General features: G+C 42.9%; 1 protein-coding gene and 1 non-coding gene across 4 annotated transcripts in view; one reads left to right on the top strand and one right to left on the bottom strand.

Moving 5' to 3' along the window:
* LOC133546463 (gastrula zinc finger protein XlCGF57.1-like) overlaps positions 1-17,400 on the top strand; it is a 287,238-nt gene that overhangs the window by 114,432 nt on the left and 155,406 nt on the right. The window lies entirely within an intron of this gene.
* On the bottom strand, positions 7,703-7,789 carry trnay-gua (transfer RNA tyrosine (anticodon GUA)). The gene is given in 2 exon segments: positions 7,703-7,738; positions 7,753-7,789. It is a non-coding gene; the product is annotated as a tRNA-Tyr (tRNA).

Here is a 17,400-nt window from a genome sequence, read left to right as displayed (position 1 = left end):
ATTTTAAAGGGGACAAAGATGAGCCACAGCCCTCTTATTTTAGGGCAGGAGGAGGCTGATGTCAGCAAGTTTCCACTGACTGTTGTCTCTGTGAAGACTGAAGAGCATGAAGACAAACCACCTGAGTCCTCACAGCTTCATCACAGTCCAAGTAAGCACAACATCCACATATCATCTAATACAATGTTTGTGACACATGTTCATCCGGGGGACACATTTATCACTAAAGATGGAGATATATTTGCTTTTTAACACCACCATTTAAATATGAATGCTCTTCAATCATCAACAATGTAATTGCTGGGGTGTAACCATGTGACCTAGAGGCCGTCCTCCTTACCTCACGTGGTCAGATGAAGGCAAACATTCAATATGGCTTCTGTTTATTTACCTTTAGCAGCACATATGTCAGCATATTTCAAAGGTTTAGTGGTGAAGATTGGGGATGTATTTGTGTATACGTGTATTTGTATTGAACCGTTTCGGTATGGGGGTTTCGGTTCGGTTCGGATGTGTACCGAATGAGTTTCCACACGAACATATTAGTCTAAAGTCTTAACAAGCTGTGCCGCTTCGTTCTGCCTGTTTCCATCAGTACTCTACACAGCACCCAGCATTGTCCCACCCACACAACCATCTGATTGGTTACAGACAGAGCAGTAACAGCCAATCAGCAGTGTGTATTCACAGTGCAAGGAGTTAGTGCTCCACCGTCGTCATGAGCAGGTAGGTGTTTAGCAGGTAAGCATCAGCCAGCGGACTCTCCCCAAATTATAGTAAACACCTCCCAGTCAACTACAAACCCCGTTTCCATATGAGTTGGGAAATTGTGTTAGATGTAAATATAAACGGAATACAATGATTTGCAAATCATTTTCAAGCCATATTCAGTTGAATATGCTACAAAGACAACATATTTGATGTTCAAACTGATAAACCTTTTTTTTTTTTTTTTCCGCAAATCATTAACTTTAGAATTTGATGCCAGCAACATGTGACAAAGAAGCAAAGAAGTTGGGAACGGTGGCAATAAATACTGATAAAGTTGAGGAATGCTCATCAAACACTTATGTGGAACATCCCACAGGTGTGCAGGCTAATTGGGAACAGTTCAGTGCCATGGTTGGGTATAAAAGCAGCTTCCATGAAGTGCTAAGTAATTCACAAACAACAATGGGCTGAGGGTCACCAATTTGTATGCATATTGTCGAACAGTTTTGGAACAACATTTCTCAACGACCTATTGCAAGTAATTTAGGGATTTTGCCATCCACGGTCCGTAAAATCATCAAAAAGTTTAGAGAATCTGGAGAAATCACTGCACGTAAGCGATGATATTACGGACTTTTGACCCCTCAGGCGTTACTGCATCAAAAAGCGACATCAGTGTGTAAATGATATCACCACATGGGCTCAGGAATACTTCATAAAACCACTGTCAGTAACTACATTTCAAATCATATTTGGAAACAGAGGACGTGGTGTCCTCCAGAGCAAAGAGGAAAATAACCATTCGGATTGTTGTAGGCGCAAAGTTGAAAAGCCAGCATCTGTGATAGTATGGTGGTGCATTAGTGCCCAAGGCATAGGTAACTTACACATCTGTGAAGGCACCATTAATGCTGAAAGGTCCATACAGGTTTTGGAGCACCATATGTTGTCATCCAAACAACGTTATCAAGGACGCTCCTGCTTATTTCAGCAAGACAAGTGTTACAACAGTGTGGCTTCGTAAAAAAAGAGTGCGGGTACTTTCCTAGCCTGCCTGCAGTCCAGACCTGTCTCCCATGGAAAATGTGTGGCGCATTATGAAGCCTAAAATACGACAACAAGACCCCGGACTGTTGAACGACTGAAGCTCTCCATAAAACAAGAATGGTAAAAAATGATCCACTTTCAAAGCTTCAAAAATTAGTTTCCTCAGTTCCCAAATGTTTATTGAGTGTTGTTAAAAGAAAAGGTGATGTAACACAGTGGTGAACATGCCCTTTCCCAACTACTTTGGCACGTGTTGCAGCCATGATATTCTAAGTTAATTATTATTTGTAAAAAAAAAAAATTATGACTTTGAACATCAAATATCTTGTCTTTGTAGTGCATTCAATTGAATATGGGTTGAAAAGGATTTGCAAATCATTGTATTCCGTTTATATTTACATCTAACACAATTTCCCAACTCATATGGAAACAGGGTTTGTACTAGTAACATCACTATGAGCCCGTTGACGTTCTAGAAACAAACAGCAGCTCAGCTCGCTTGCAGTCCTGGCTTGAGGTGAAGGCTAATTAGCTTTTAACATTAGCGCATTTTGCTGTGTGTGTGTGTGTGTGTTACAAACAGCAAAGCCCTGTCCGTCTGTTATTTCACTTTTCCTTTTTATGTGTTAATTGAGCTGTTTTGAAGCATCAAACAAGGACATTATGTTAAATGAAGAGTTTCTGTCTCTGATCGTTGATATAATAATGAGTTTTAGGTATTTCAAAGATGGCGCTAGTATGTGCTTTGGCCTGCTGTGTCTCGCTGTCAGCTCTGTTCGTTTTTGTGTTGTTTGCGTCTATTTTCGTCTCTGTCAGCTCACTGCTTGTGTATGACGAAGAAGGCCCAGCAAAGGATGTACTTCCTGCGGCAGCTGAGGAAACTTAAGGTGCCGACCAAGATGCTGGTGCAGTTTTATTCAGCCATCATCGAGTCCATCCTCACCTCCTCCATCACTGTGTGGTTCCCCGGCACCACAGTCCAGGACAAGCATCGACTGTGTAATTGCTGGGGTCCAAGTCAGCTTTTTCACCTGCATGTATTCCTGCCTTCCTTTCCCGCCCCCTGGTTCCTCTCCCCCAGCGGCAGTGTCTCCGGCGCCGTGGTAAACGTGGCGGCCAGCTGGTGAAATTTAGGGCACTCCTGGCCCGGCTTCCCATGGCTTCCCGAAGGAGGAATGGTGCGGTATCCGGTCTCCTCCTGCACCCATGCTCGCTGGATCCCATCAGTTCCTGGCTTGTTCCTATATCGTTGGTTTGGAGGATGAGACTTGCCGCCGTTGCTCCTGCTGTCCCCGCCCCCGGAGGCGCGGGGTGGATTCCCGCCACCTGCGGGCTGTCTGTCGGGCCCCACCTGGAATAGCTGCGGCCTTGGACGTGGTGGCCCCTGCCAGGTTCAGTCTTGTGAACGCAAAATCTTTGACAAACAAAACGATTATCCTGAACTTCCCGCAGACTTGACCAATTCTGTGTGACGGAAACATGGCTGAGAGCCGGTGAGTCCGCCCCTCTTAATGAACTTCTGCTTCCAGAGTGTTCCTACGTTTATTCTCCGTGGTCGTCTGGTCGAAAAGGAGGAGGATCAGCAGTGGTTCTTAAAAATGAATTTAAATGCCGTCTGATACGCCTGCAATCCTCCTTTTCAAGCTTGGAACTGTGCATGTTTGAACTGGGTCTTTCTGATGTCGTCCTGTGTGCCGTCGTCCATCGACCGCCCAAGTACCCCAAAGACTTTATAACTGACTTTTCTGAAATTTGGCCTGAAATCCTGCCTAAATATAATCTTGTCCTTATTGCTGGTGATTTTAATATTCACACCTAAGCCCAGACGAGTCGCTTTCCAGGAGCTTCCTGAATGTAATTGACTCATTTAACTTTGTACAGTCTGTGTGTGGTTCATACATCTCCGACCTCCTTCGGCCTTGCTGAACACGCCCCCCCACCCCCTCCTGATCCCTTAGATCATGGGGGGGGGGGGCAGTAACGTCAGCTGCTGTTGACGTTCTCTTACACAAGGCTGAAGCTAAGCGGTGACAGAGCTTTCGCCGCTGCTACTCGCAAGCTCTGGAACAACTTAACTTTGAGTGTTAGACAGGCCTCCTCTCTTCCTGTTTTTAAATCACTCTTAAAAACACACTTTTATTCCATGGCCTTTAACATTCTGTGATCTCCATTTTGCTATGGCAGCCCATTATGCACCTGCTGTGAACCTGTTTCTATGTTTTATTTATTATCTATCGGGCTTTGTTTGTGTTGTGGTGTGTTTGCTAGTTTCCCTTGTGTTATCTTTTAACCTGTCTATTGTACAGCATTTTGTGGTAAATATTAAATGTGCTTTATAAGTAAAGTTGATTTGGTTTGATTTGAGCAAAGCTGGACTTTTCTAAAGAATGTTTGTTTTCTCCTGTCCCGCAGACGTTGAAGAAGAACCTCTACCCCATGAGCAGGAGAAGGAACCACAGTACCCCAACATACGCGAGAAAGAAGAGGTACCACATTCCCAGCACAGCAAAGAGGGAGGAGAGGAGCCACATCCCCCCCACATTAAAGAGGAAGGCGAGACGCCACAGACCCATAATGTTATACTGACCCTTCACATTAAAGGGCAAGCGGAGGACCCACTGATCTTACACATCAAAAATGAAGAGGAGGACCCACTGACCCCTCACTTTAAGGAGCAAGAGAACCTGCTGACCGCTCACATTAAAAAGGAAGAGGAGGACCCACTGACCCCCTGCTTTAAAGAGGAAGAGGAGGACCAAGAGGCGCCGCACATTAAAGAGGAAGAGGAGGAAGAGGGCATCAGTCAGCCTAAATGGTTGGAGGAGTTCCCAGTGACTGGTGTCCCTGTGAAGAGTGAAGATGATGAGGTGAAAGGTGAAAGTGAGGAGAGGGGAGGGGGGGAGCCTCCAAGCAGCAGCTCAACACAACACATGACAACAGAAGCTGATGGAGACCACTGTGGAGGATCACAAGCAGACAAGCTCTTAGCTCCACTATCAGATAGTGAGGACACAACGTCACACTCTCCTGACACTGATGATGAAGACTCTAAAGATGATAAGACATGTCACACTGACAACACTCACTTCACATCTTCTCACTCTCACAAAACTTTTAAATACCATTGTCGTCTGAAAAGACACATGAGAACACACACTGGAGAAAACCCTATTACCTGTTCACTCTGTGGTAAAGGTTTTACACAAAGTAACCATTTGAAAGTACACATGAGAACACACACTGGAGAAAAACCTTTTTCTTGTTCACTCTGTAGTAAAGGTTTTACACAACGTCATGATTTGAAAGTACACATGAGAACACACACTGGTGAAAAACCTTTTTCTTGTTCAACCTGTGGTAAACGTTTTCTTGTAAGTCACAATTTGAAAGTACACATGAGAACACACACTGGTGAAAAGCCTTTTTCCTGTTCAATCTGTGGTAAAGGTTTTACAACATGTACATATGTGAAAGTACACATTAAAACACACACTGGTGAAAAATCACATTCCTGTTCAATCTGCAACAGAAGCTTTTGTGACCGATCGACCCTTGTAAGACACATGAGAAGACACCCAGGAGAGAAAGTGTTGAGTTGCAGTGTGTGTGGTGAAAGATTGTCTTCTAAGTACCAGTGTAAGAAACACAAGTGTGCTGGTGAGAACAGCAGCAGCAAATGAAACTGCAGGATTTGAAATAAACTGTCCAGACTTTCATTTTGACTTTCTAACAACATCAGCACATATAACATGTGTGACATTGTTGTTTGTCTAACAATATTTTTAAATTTCTTCTACATTTATTGCTGAGATATTTTATGACAGTGCTTTTTTCAGTCAAATACATGCATAAATATGCAACATTGTGTACTTTTATTAAAACACGGACAGAACAATTTAAGTAAAAAGGTGGGAGTAAATAGTACGGGAAATATTTTACATGCAATAAACATTTTATATGCGTGTGTGTATATATATATATTGTGTATATTCCAGATATAATTTTAGACTTATTCATATGAAATATTGAAGTATTACATATTTGTATTTGTAATTGTTAATAATCCCATAGATTATCACCTTTATATGATATACATATGTACTGGTTCACATCTGAAACATCTTCTGGACCACTTCAGGAAGCATATTATTATTTACTTTATACATCATTTCAACAATACAATTTTAAAATGTGTGACTTTTTGAATCATCTGTTGGGTCTCTTTAATCTATTTTATTCATTATATTTTTTACTCTGTATTATGATGATTGTGTTGTGATTGTTATATATGTATGTCCCCAGGCCTTTATGTAATATAAAAGTGAGAGAAAATGACTGAATTATTTGTGGAAGGATGGTTTTGTTTTTACTTACATTTGTGGATATATTAAATAAATCCAGTATTGTGTTTTAAATATTTTTTATGTTTTTTTGCTTTATTTTAACATCCCCAAAACATCAATATCAGTCAAAGTTTGGAGTGTCAGACAAAAGCCAATATTGTACATCATCCCACAGAGATTTACTTTGCATACATTCATAAAATAAACTGTTTATTTTGTTTCCCTATCACAAAAACGAACAAGTGTTCTCTGGCACTGCAGATCAACAGTGGGGCACGTGCCCCAGTAAAATATGTCTGGCGACGCCCCTGACCTATCCATGAGTAAAGTGCACGAAGCGCAGGAAGCCATACTCACAGAAACTTTCCGTCGCCGAGTGGAGTGCCAGCTGTCTTCGGGAAGTGGCGGTCACGGTGGCGGGGGAGTAGCTTCCTTCAGACCGGCGCTGCCTTTCTCCGGGCGGAGTGGTGAGACAGAGATCGGGTGATTTGCAAGTTAAATTGAAATATTAAATATGTTCGAGAAGTTGTAAATAAAGCTGCAAAACAGTTAAAAGCACACAAATAGAACGATACTTTGCTTTTTTGCAACAAGAGCAGTCAGCGAGCAGTCATTCACGTTGACCCAGAACCGGAAGTTCAACCGGAGTTATATGCATCAAGTGTTCCACTACCTCCAAATCAATACCAAGCCTCAACAGCACGACTTCTTGGTACTTTTGTGTGAGTTAATAATATTGATTGTTTTTGTGATAAATTTGTATTGCAACATTTAAAAACAAGATTATTATTGATAACTGTGGTCCTTTTGCTACCCTTTGTTTTTTTTGGTTTTCATATCATCATTTACATGTAGCTTTATTTACATTTGCAAGTCCAGTACGCTAGATGGCTGTAGTGTAAATTCATAATGTTCAAAAAGAATGTCTTACGCTCCATGACTGAGCATGTCAGGGTCTCTAAAAAATGTACCAAAATGCTTCTGAAGAATGTTTTATTACCGAGAATGTTATGATTATTGCAAACATTTGGCAGATTTTTCAGAAATGTTCAAAAGTTCTTAGCTGGCTAATAATTAATTCTTCAAGTGTAGATGAACCTTGCTTAGAAGAAAGGTAGTTTAAACGGTATAAGAACAGATACAACTACCAGTTATACATTCGCAATAATAAAAAGAAAAAAAACACATATTTCAGTTAATATATTTAAAAAAAAAAAAAAAAGCAAAATAACTTCCCCCCAAAATTGTACAGAATACTGTTTCAGTTGAGTTAACAAACAACAGCACGCTGGCTAGGAGTTGAACCTAGAATCTTCTAGTCCGTAGTGAGACACATAATCCATTGCATCACTATCCCTACAGAAAGAAACATCTCACTGTAGGACAGGTTGTGTTTCGTAAACATCTTACGCCAAAACAACACACAGTTTACATCCTCAGGATGTAAGACATTATTTGGATTCTTATTTGAACGACGTCACACAGAAATGTAATGTATGAATGAGTGAGAATGAGGGAGGGACAGTTTTTGGGTTGGTGCACTAATTGTAAGTGTATCTTGTGTTGTTTATCTTGATTTCATAATAAAAAAAAAAGAGTAATCCTTCGAGCCGGATTTGAACCAGCAACCTAAGTATTTCAGCATGAGCAACTACAGTCCTCCGCTCTACCAACTGAGCTATCGAAGGTTAGGGTCACCTCATACTAACTCTGATGTTTGAGTCACTTTAGTATCAAACAATCAAAGTTGACTTAGTTGACCTAAATCACAAGTGTCTCAAAGGGCTGCACAAGCCACAACAACATCCTGGGCTCAGATCCCAAATCAGGGCAAGAAAAAACTCAACCCAATGGGATGACAATGAGAAACCTTGGAGGGGACCGCAGATGTAATTAAAAATATACCAAAATGAGGCCACGTCATTGAAGAATGTTTTACTACCATAAATGTTAGGAATATTGCATACAATTAAACTTCATTTAACCTGCCTGAAACCCTTTGAAACCATCTTGTTTGAATACTCTGTTGTGTACCTTGTTCAGCCATTTTGCTGTTGGTTGGTCGCTGACTATTTGTCTCAACTGACTATTAAACTTGTGTCCCCAAGGCATTTGGCTCCAACATGTGGGGAACATCCAAGATAAATCCAGCTCAGAGTTGGCAACTTTGGGAGAGTAGCTTCTTTTTTGGTCAAAACCTTCTTACTTGATGAGGATGTAAAAGTGTCTTAATTGTCAATAATGAGGTTTGTGTTCAAGCAATTGGTGAGTTGAGCTTTGACAGTTCCCAGCTTGTCACTGAACATCCTAACTAATCCACGTTCATCTGAGGTTGCCAATATGGCTGTTCTCTTAGATGTTGGGCAAATCAGGCTTGAAGAGGGACTGGGTAGCTCAGACAGCAGAGCATCACACTTTTAATCTGAGGGTCCAGGGTTCAAGTCCTTATTCAGGCAACTGATGCTAGCCTCTTTACATTTCTGCAAAGACTTCACTTAGCAGTCCTGTAACCTGTATTTAGTTTGAATAGTATCTGTCTTTTTCATTGTAAATTGTTAAAGATGTATATTTACACAGAAAAGTTCTACATGGCTGAGGGCGTAAGATTGTCGCCTGCAGGTTGGAAGGAAAATAAATAAAGCTGAGAACAGTGGAACAAGTCTCATCATTGTGCTGACCCACAACAGTTACGTAAGCTTTTGGCGACGCTCCCAGCATAGGGCGCCCTTTTCCCCTTTTGCTTTTGTCACAAAGGCTGTCGGTACTTGCCATACTTGTCAATACAGCTACATATTGCTGGTCCAAACAAAACGCTGCTCTCCACCCAAAACATGTTTGTTTAGTTTTGACTGGGTTTGGGATTGAAAGTAAGATTTGCAGTATCCCCAAGAGTGAGCCACGTGTGCGATCAAGGCACTTCAGTGCTCATGTTACAGGCCTCGCACTGAGTAGCCTGGTCCTAGTGTTCACTTCAGTGCTCATGTTACAGGCCTCGCACTGAGTAGCCTGGTCCTAGTGTTCACTTCAGTGCTCATGTTACAGGCCTCGCACTGAGTAGCCTGGTCCTAGTGTTCACTTCAGTGCTCATGTTACAGGCCTCGCACTGAGTAGCCTGGTCCTAGTGTTCACTTCAGTGCTCATGTTACAGGCCTCGCACTGAGTAGCCTGGTCCTAGTGTTCACTTCAGTGCTCATGTTACAGGCCTCGCACTGAGTAGCCTGGTCCTAGTGTTCACTTCAGTGCTCATGTTACAGGCCTCGCACTGAGTAGCCTGGTCCTAGTGTTCACTTCAGTGCTCATGTTACAGGCCTCGCACTGAGTAGCCTGGTCCTAGTGTTCACTTCAGTGCTCATGTTACAGGCCTCGCACTGAGTAGCCTGGTCCTAGTGTTCACTTCAGTGCTCATGTTACAGGCCTCGCACTGAGTAGCCTGGTCCTAGTGTTCACTTCAGTGCTCATGTTACAGGCCTCGCACTGAGTAGCCTGGTCCTAGTGTTCACTTCAGTGCTCATGTTACAGGCCTCGCACTGAGTAGCCTGGTCCTAGTGTTCACTTCAGTGCTCATGTTACAGGCCTCGCACTGAGTAGCCTGGTCCTAGTGTTCACTTCAGTGCTCATGTTACAGGCCTCGCACTGAGTAGCCTGGTCCTAGTGTTCACTTCAGTGCTCATGTTACAGGCCTCGCACTGAGTAGCCTGGTCCTAGTGTTCACTTCAGTGCTCATGTTACAGGCCTCGCACTGAGTAGCCTGGTCCTAGTGTTCACTTCAGTGCTCATGTTACAGGCCTCGCACTGAGTAGCCTGGTCCTAGTGTTCACTTCAGTGCTCATGTTACAGGCCTCGCACTGAGTAGCCTGGTCCTAGTGTTCACTTCAGTGCTCATGTTACAGGCCTCGCACTGAGTAGCCTGGTCCTAGTGTTCACTTCAGTGCTCATGTTACAGGCCTCGCACTGAGTAGCCTGGTCCTAGTGTTCACTTCAGTGCTCATGTTACAGGCCTCGCACTGAGTAGCCTGGTCCTAGTGTTCACTTCAGTGCTCATGTTACAGGCCTCGCACTGAGTAGCCTGGTCCTAGTGTTCACTTCAGTGCTCATGTTACAGGCCTCGCACTGAGTAGCCTGGTCCTAGTGTTCACTTCAGTGCTCATGTTACAGGCCTCGCACTGAGTAGCCTGGTCCTAGTGTTCACTTCAGTGCTCATGTTACAGGCCTCGCACTGAGTAGCCTGGTCCTAGTGTTCACTTCAGTGCTCATGTTACAGGCCTCGCACTGAGTAGCCTGGTCCTAGTGTTCACTTCAGTGCTCATGTTACAGGCCTCGCACTGAGTAGCCTGGTCCTAGTGTTCACTTCAGTGCTCATGTTACAGGCCTCGCACTGAGTAGCCTGGTCCTAGTGTTCACTTCAGTGCTCATGTTACAGGCCTCGCACTGAGTAGCCTGGTCCTAGTGTTCACTTCAGTGCTCATGTTACAGGCCTCGCACTGAGTAGCCTGGTCCTAGTGTTCACTTCAGTGCTCATGTTACAGGCCTCGCACTGAGTAGCCTGGTCCTAGTGTTCACTTCAGTGCTCATGTTACAGGCCTCGCACTGAGTAGCCTGGTCCTAGTGTTCACTTCAGTGCTCATGTTACAGGCCTCGCACTGAGTAGCCTGGTCCTAGTGTTCACTTCAGTGCTCATGTTACAGGCCTCGCACTGAGTAGCCTGGTCCTAGTGTTCACTTCAGTGCTCATGTTACAGGCCTCGCACTGAGTAGCCTGGTCCTAGTGTTCACTTCAGTGCTCATGTTACAGGCCTCGCACTGAGTAGCCTGGTCCTAGTGTTCACTTCAGTGCTCATGTTACAGGCCTCGCACTGAGTAGCCTGGTCCTAGTGTTCACTTCAGTGCTCATGTTACAGGCCTCGCACTGAGTAGCCTGGTCCTAGTGTTCACTTCAGTGCTCATGTTACAGGCCTCGCACTGAGTAGCCTGGTCCTAGTGTTCACTTCAGTGCTCATGTTACAGGCCTCGCACTGAGTAGCCTGGTCCTAGTGTTCACTTCAGTGCTCATGTTACAGGCCTCGCACTGAGTAGCCTGGTCCTAGTGTTCACTTCAGTGCTCATGTTACAGGCCTCGCACTGAGTAGCCTGGTCCTAGTGTTCACTTCAGTGCTCATGTTACAGGCCTCGCACTGAGTAGCCTGGTCCTAGTGTTCACTTCAGTGCTCATGTTACAGGCCTCGCACTGAGTAGCCTGGTCCTAGTGTTCACTTCAGTGCTCATGTTACAGGCCTCGCACTGAGTAGCCTGGTCCTAGTGTTCACTTCAGTGCTCATGTTACAGGCCTCGCACTGAGTAGCCTGGTCCTAGTGTTCACTTCAGTGCTCATGTTACAGGCCTCGCACTGAGTAGCCTGGTCCTAGTGTTCACTTCAGTGCTCATGTTACAGGCCTCGCACTGAGTAGCCTGGTCCTAGTGTTCACTTCAGTGCTCATGTTACAGGCCTCGCACTGAGTAGCCTGGTCCTAGTGTTCACTTCAGTGCTCATGTTACAGGCCTCGCACTGAGTAGCCTGGTCCTAGTGTTCACTTCAGTGCTCATGTTACAGGCCTCGCACTGAGTAGCCTGGTCCTAGTGTTCACTTCAGTGCTCATGTTACAGGCCTCGCACTGAGTAGCCTGGTCCTAGTGTTCACTTCAGTGCTCATGTTACAGGCCTCGCACTGAGTAGCCTGGTCCTAGTGTTCACTTCAGTGCTCATGTTACAGGCCTCGCACTGAGTAGCCTGGTCCTAGTGTTCACTTCAGTGCTCATGTTACAGGCCTCGCACTGAGTAGCCTGGTCCTAGTGTTCACTTCAGTGCTCATGTTACAGGCCTCGCACTGAGTAGCCTGGTCCTAGTGTTCACTTCAGTGCTCATGTTACAGGCCTCACACTGAGTAGCCTGGTCCTAGTGTTCACTTCAGTGCTCATGTTACAGGCCTCGCACTGAGTAGCCTGGTCCTAGTGTTCACTTCAGTGCTCATGTTACAGGCCTCGCACTGAGTAGCCTGGTCCTAGTGTTCACTTCAGTGCTCATGTTACAGGCCTCGCACTGAGTAGCCTGGTCCTAGTGTTCACTTCAGTGCTCATGTTACAGGCCTCGCACTGAGTAGCCTGGTCCTAGTGTTCACTTCAGTGCTCATGTTACAGGCCTCGCACTGAGTAGCCTGGTCCTAGTGTTCACTTCAGTGCTCATGTTACAGGCCTCGCACTGAGTAGCCTGGTCCTAGTGTTCACTTCAGTGCTCATGTTACAGGCCTCGCACTGAGTAGCCTGGTCCTAGTGTTCACTTCAGTGCTCATGTTACAGGCCTCGCACTGAGTAGCCTGGTCCTAGTGTTCACTTCAGTGCTCATGTTACAGGCCTCGCACTGAGTAGCCTGGTCCTAGTGTTCACTTCAGTGCTCATGTTACAGGCCTCGCACTGAGTAGCCTGGTCCTAGTGTTCACTTCAGTGCTCATGTTACAGGCCTCGCACTGAGTAGCCTGGTCCTAGTGTTCACTTCAGTGCTCATGTTACAGGCCTCGCACTGAGTAGCCTGGTCCTAGTGTTCACTTCAGTGCTCATGTTACAGGCCTCACACTGAGTAGCCTGGTCCTAGTGTTCACTTCAGTGCTCATGTTACAGGCCTCGCACTGAGTAGCCTGGTCCTAGTGTTCACTTCAGTGCTCATGTTACAGGCCTCGCACTGAGTAGCCTGGTCCTAGTGTTCACTTCAGTGCTCATGTTACAGGCCTCGCACTGAGTAGCCTGGTCCTAGTGTTCACTTCAGTGCTCATGTTACAGGCCTCGCACTGAGTAGCCTGGTCCTAGTGTTCACTTCAGTGCTCATGTTACAGGCCTCGCACTGAGTAGCCTGGTCCTAGTGTTCACTTCAGTGCTCATGTTACAGGCCTCACACTGAGTAGCCTGGTCCTAGTGTTCACTTCAGTGCTCATGTTACAGGCCTCGCACTGAGTAGCCTGGTCCTAGTGTTCACTTCAGTGCTCATGTTACGGGCCTCACACTGAGTAGCCTGGTCCTAGTGTTCACTTCAGTGCTCATGTTACAGGCCTCGCACTGAGTAGCCTGGTCCTAGTGTTCACTTCAGTGCTCATGTTACAGGCCTCGCACTGAGTAGCCTGGTCCTAGTGTTCCCAATCATGTGTCCTGTTCTCTTTTAGAGGAATAAAAAGAAGACACAAAGTGCTTTATTGTCTTCTCATGGCAGGGTGTGGCCTGACTCTTTTATTAAACATGTCTACTGTTGCTTGAATAAACCTCTTCACTTGACATGTTTGTACTGTATCCTGACATTGCCTCCTTTTAATATTGCTGCTTTCTTTTTTCTAGATAGTCACTGTCACTAGAAATCAATTACAATTACACATTTTCTTACCTGACTATACCTAGAAAAGGTCTTAACAATCAGAGTTTTAAAGGCCTACTGAAATGAGATGTTCTTATTTAAACGGGGCTAGCAGGTCCATTCTGTGTCATACTTCATCATTTCACCATATTGCCATATTTTTGCTGAAAGGATTTAGTAGAGAACAAATATAACCTTAGAGGAAAATCTAATTTAAAACATGCACATACAACACTTGAAACCTTTAGCATATCAGTATGTGGAATTAAATTATGGAATGAATTAAGTAAAGAAATTAAACATTTTACTGATATGATCCATTTTAAGAAGATGTTTAAATTAATAGTGCTTACAAAGTACAAAGAAGAAGAATTATGAGAAACACTTTCAACCTTATTGAAAATAAGATATTCTTCATCTCAGTATGTTGGTAACGACTGGATTAGTTAATTGCATGTAACAGAACCGTTGTATTGCTCATTCACGGATGTCATTTTGATATTCTGCTGTAAAGAGGGTGAGTAGATGTATGTATGTATGTATTTGTGGGCGCTCTGAAGTGGGAAAGGGGTAGGATTAAATAAGATTTGCTTTTTCCTACTCCTGATGAAATGTGAGGTAATATTGTATTGTCCGTATTGTATTGTGTTGTAAATATTCATATTCCAAATAAACTAAGAAAAGAAAGAAAAAGGACATCGACGATAAAGTCCGCAACTTTTGGTCGCTAATAAAAAAGCCTTGCCTGTACCGGAAGTAGCAGACGATGTGCGCGTGACGTCACGGGTTGTAGGGCTCCTCACATCTGAACATTGTTTATAATCATAGCCAGCAGCAGCTAGAGCTTATCGAACCGAGAAAACGATGATTTCCCCATTAATTTGAGCGAGGATGAAAGATTTGTGGATGATGAAATTCAGAGTGAAGGACTAGAAAAAAAAAGGCGATTGCAGTGAGAGCGATTCAGATGTTATTAGACACATTTACTAGGATAATTCTGGAAAATCCCTTATCTGCCTACTGTGTTGCTAGTGTTTTAGTGAGATTATACAGTACCTGAAAGTCAGAGGGGTGTGGCCACGGGTGTGGTGACGGCCAGTGTGTTCGTGGGAGGAGTTAATAGTCACTGCAGCAGCTGCAGGACGACGCTGGCTCCGCTCATAACTACGGTAAGAGCCAACTTATTAGCACAATTTTCTCACCGAAACCTGCCGGTTGACATGTGGTCGAGATCCATGTTCGCTTGACCACTCTGATCCATAGTAAAGCTTCACCTCCGGGAATGTAAACAAGAAAACACCGGCTGTGTTTGTGTGGCTAAAGGCTAAAAGCTTCCCACCTCCATCTTTCTACTTTGACTTCTCCATTATTAATTGAACAAATTGCAAAAGATTCAGCAACACAGATGTCCAGAATACTGTGTAATTATGCGATTAAAGCAGACTACTTATAGCTGGGATGAGGCTGGAAAATAATGTCCACTACAACCCGAGACGTCAAACGCACGCGTCATCATACGAGTCATCATACCGCGACGTTTTCAACACGACACTTGGCGGGAAATTTAAAATTGTAATGTAGTAAACTAAACTTGCCGTATTGGCATGTGTTGCAATGTTAATATTTCATCATTGATATATAAACTATCAGACTGCGTGGTGGCTAGTAGTGGCTTTCAGTAGGCCTTTAACTGTTACTTTAGGTATGAAAATACCTCCAACTAGATTAGGATACTATATTTCCACATTCATTTTGCAAAACAATTGTGACTACTAATTGTAAGTGTCACACATGTGTCCACCATCTTCCTTCTTCTCCCTATTCTACTCCTTGGTATGCTCTATTTGGCTGTTTCCATTATGCACTTTGTAACATCTACATTCATTTGCACAATAACTTGATTTGTATCCACTTCCTTTGATATCATGTCTGTTATTTCCATAAATTGTTCCCAGTCACCATTATTTTCCACATTGTCCATATTCCTGCTCCCCTCCACACCGTCCACATCTCATCTTGGCATGACACACACTACTATGTGCCCAGAGTGTTGGCACTTGAAACAAGGTACTGGGGGTGGCACGTAAGTTCTAACCTAAAAGCTTGAAAAGCATAAAACATGACTTTTTCCTGGGATGACTTCCTGGACAAACTGCACAAGCACAGATTCGCTCTCCATCTTTTCTCCATTTCTAAATGCCATCATTATCTTCATCATTGTGACAGTTCACCCTTTTCATTTTTATTTTCAAATCTTCTAAATGTTCTGCTCTTGGGATTCCTGTCACCACTCCTCTGGCCCCCTTTCATTCTCCCACTTCCATTCTTTCCTTTAGTATCTTATTGCACAGCTTTTGCAATCGCATTGCTTTTGTTCTTTTACTCTCCATTTTTACATTTAATCAAACTACTTCCGTCCTTTAGCACTTTGGCCATCTCCACCTCTCCAATGTCCTTCTTTCATCTCTTAACCAGTGTCATCAAATTAATATCTTTCATGTCTTGATCTGACTTCAATGTATATATAATCTTGCAATTATCAACCATAATATTTTTCATCCTTTCTACTCTCTTAGCGCTCTACTTTCCTTCATGACCTCCTCTCCCTTTCTTTCCTCTCTCCCCTCTAGTCCTATCCATGTCCATACCTTCCTCACACATCCCCTCCTTATCCTCTTCCATCTCTTTTTAACCAGCTACCAGAAATCCATAGCTGGATAATGGAGAGGTTTTGTGAAATAATAATTAAAAAAAGAATCACCTAAAAGCAAAAATAAAAATGAACTAATTCTCCTCTGTTCTGTACATCATTGTCCAAGTGACATTATATTGTCATCTTCCTCTTTATGCCATTTCCTCAAGGTGACAGAAAAACATGATACAACCTGCCTATCATGTGATTCTACCATGTTGGCAAAATACAAACACACAATATATTGACATATATAACACATAAAACATGGAATTAGAAGTGAACAGTACCCATCCCTACCAGCAAGTGTTGTTGTACTGGAAACTAATTTACAAACACAACTTCATCACACACAATACTCCACTATGGAATTGTTCGTACATTAAAATGAGAAACAAATCCATATTTGAACAGCAATGGTTTGAAAAAGGCATTTGGTCACTGATGCACTTATTGACTGATAAAAATAGTTTATTATTTGAAGATTTCATTAAGTACAACCTGGAACAAGAAAAATACCCATAAATTAAAAGTTTCCATTCTTTCTAAGGCAAAAGAGTTAATGTAAGAAAAAAAGACAGAATTGACCACTTAAAGTAATATTTTGTATGTTGTTTTGCAATTGGATACAACACTTGTTCGATCTGTGATTGGGAAACACAATAAACTGTTTATTTTAAGAATGTATGCAAAGTAAATCTCTGTGGGATGATGTACAATATTGGCTTTTGTCTGACACTCCAAACTTTGACTGATATTGATGTTGTTTTGGGGATGTTGAAAAAAGAAAAAAATACATAAAAAATGTTTAGAACACAATACTGGATTTATTTGATATTTCCACAAATGTAAGTTTGTAAAAAAAAAAATCCCTTCACAAAAATAATCTGCCATTTTCTCTCACGTTTATATTGCATAAAGGTCTGGGGACATACATGTAAAACAATCACAACACAATCATAATAATACAGAGTAATAACGATAATGAATAAAATAGATTAAAGAGACCCAGCAAATGATTCATAAAATCACACATTTTAAAATTGTATATAAGACAACTGTTTAAATGATGTATAAAGTAAATAATAATATGCTTCCTGGAGTGGTCCAGAAGATGTTTCAGATGTGAACCAGTACATATGTATATCATATAAAGGTGATAATCTATGGGACTATTAACAATTAGAAATACAAATATGTAATACTTTCATATTTCAAACTATCTTAATCTATAAATGTA

This window comes from Nerophis ophidion, unplaced genomic scaffold (assembly GCF_033978795.1).
Source record: "Nerophis ophidion isolate RoL-2023_Sa unplaced genomic scaffold, RoL_Noph_v1.0 HiC_scaffold_30, whole genome shotgun sequence".
NCBI classification, from domain to species: domain Eukaryota; kingdom Metazoa; phylum Chordata; class Actinopteri; order Syngnathiformes; family Syngnathidae; genus Nerophis; species Nerophis ophidion.
The sequence above is the reverse complement of the archived record's forward strand: the minus strand, read 5'-3'. Positions and strand labels throughout refer to the sequence as shown.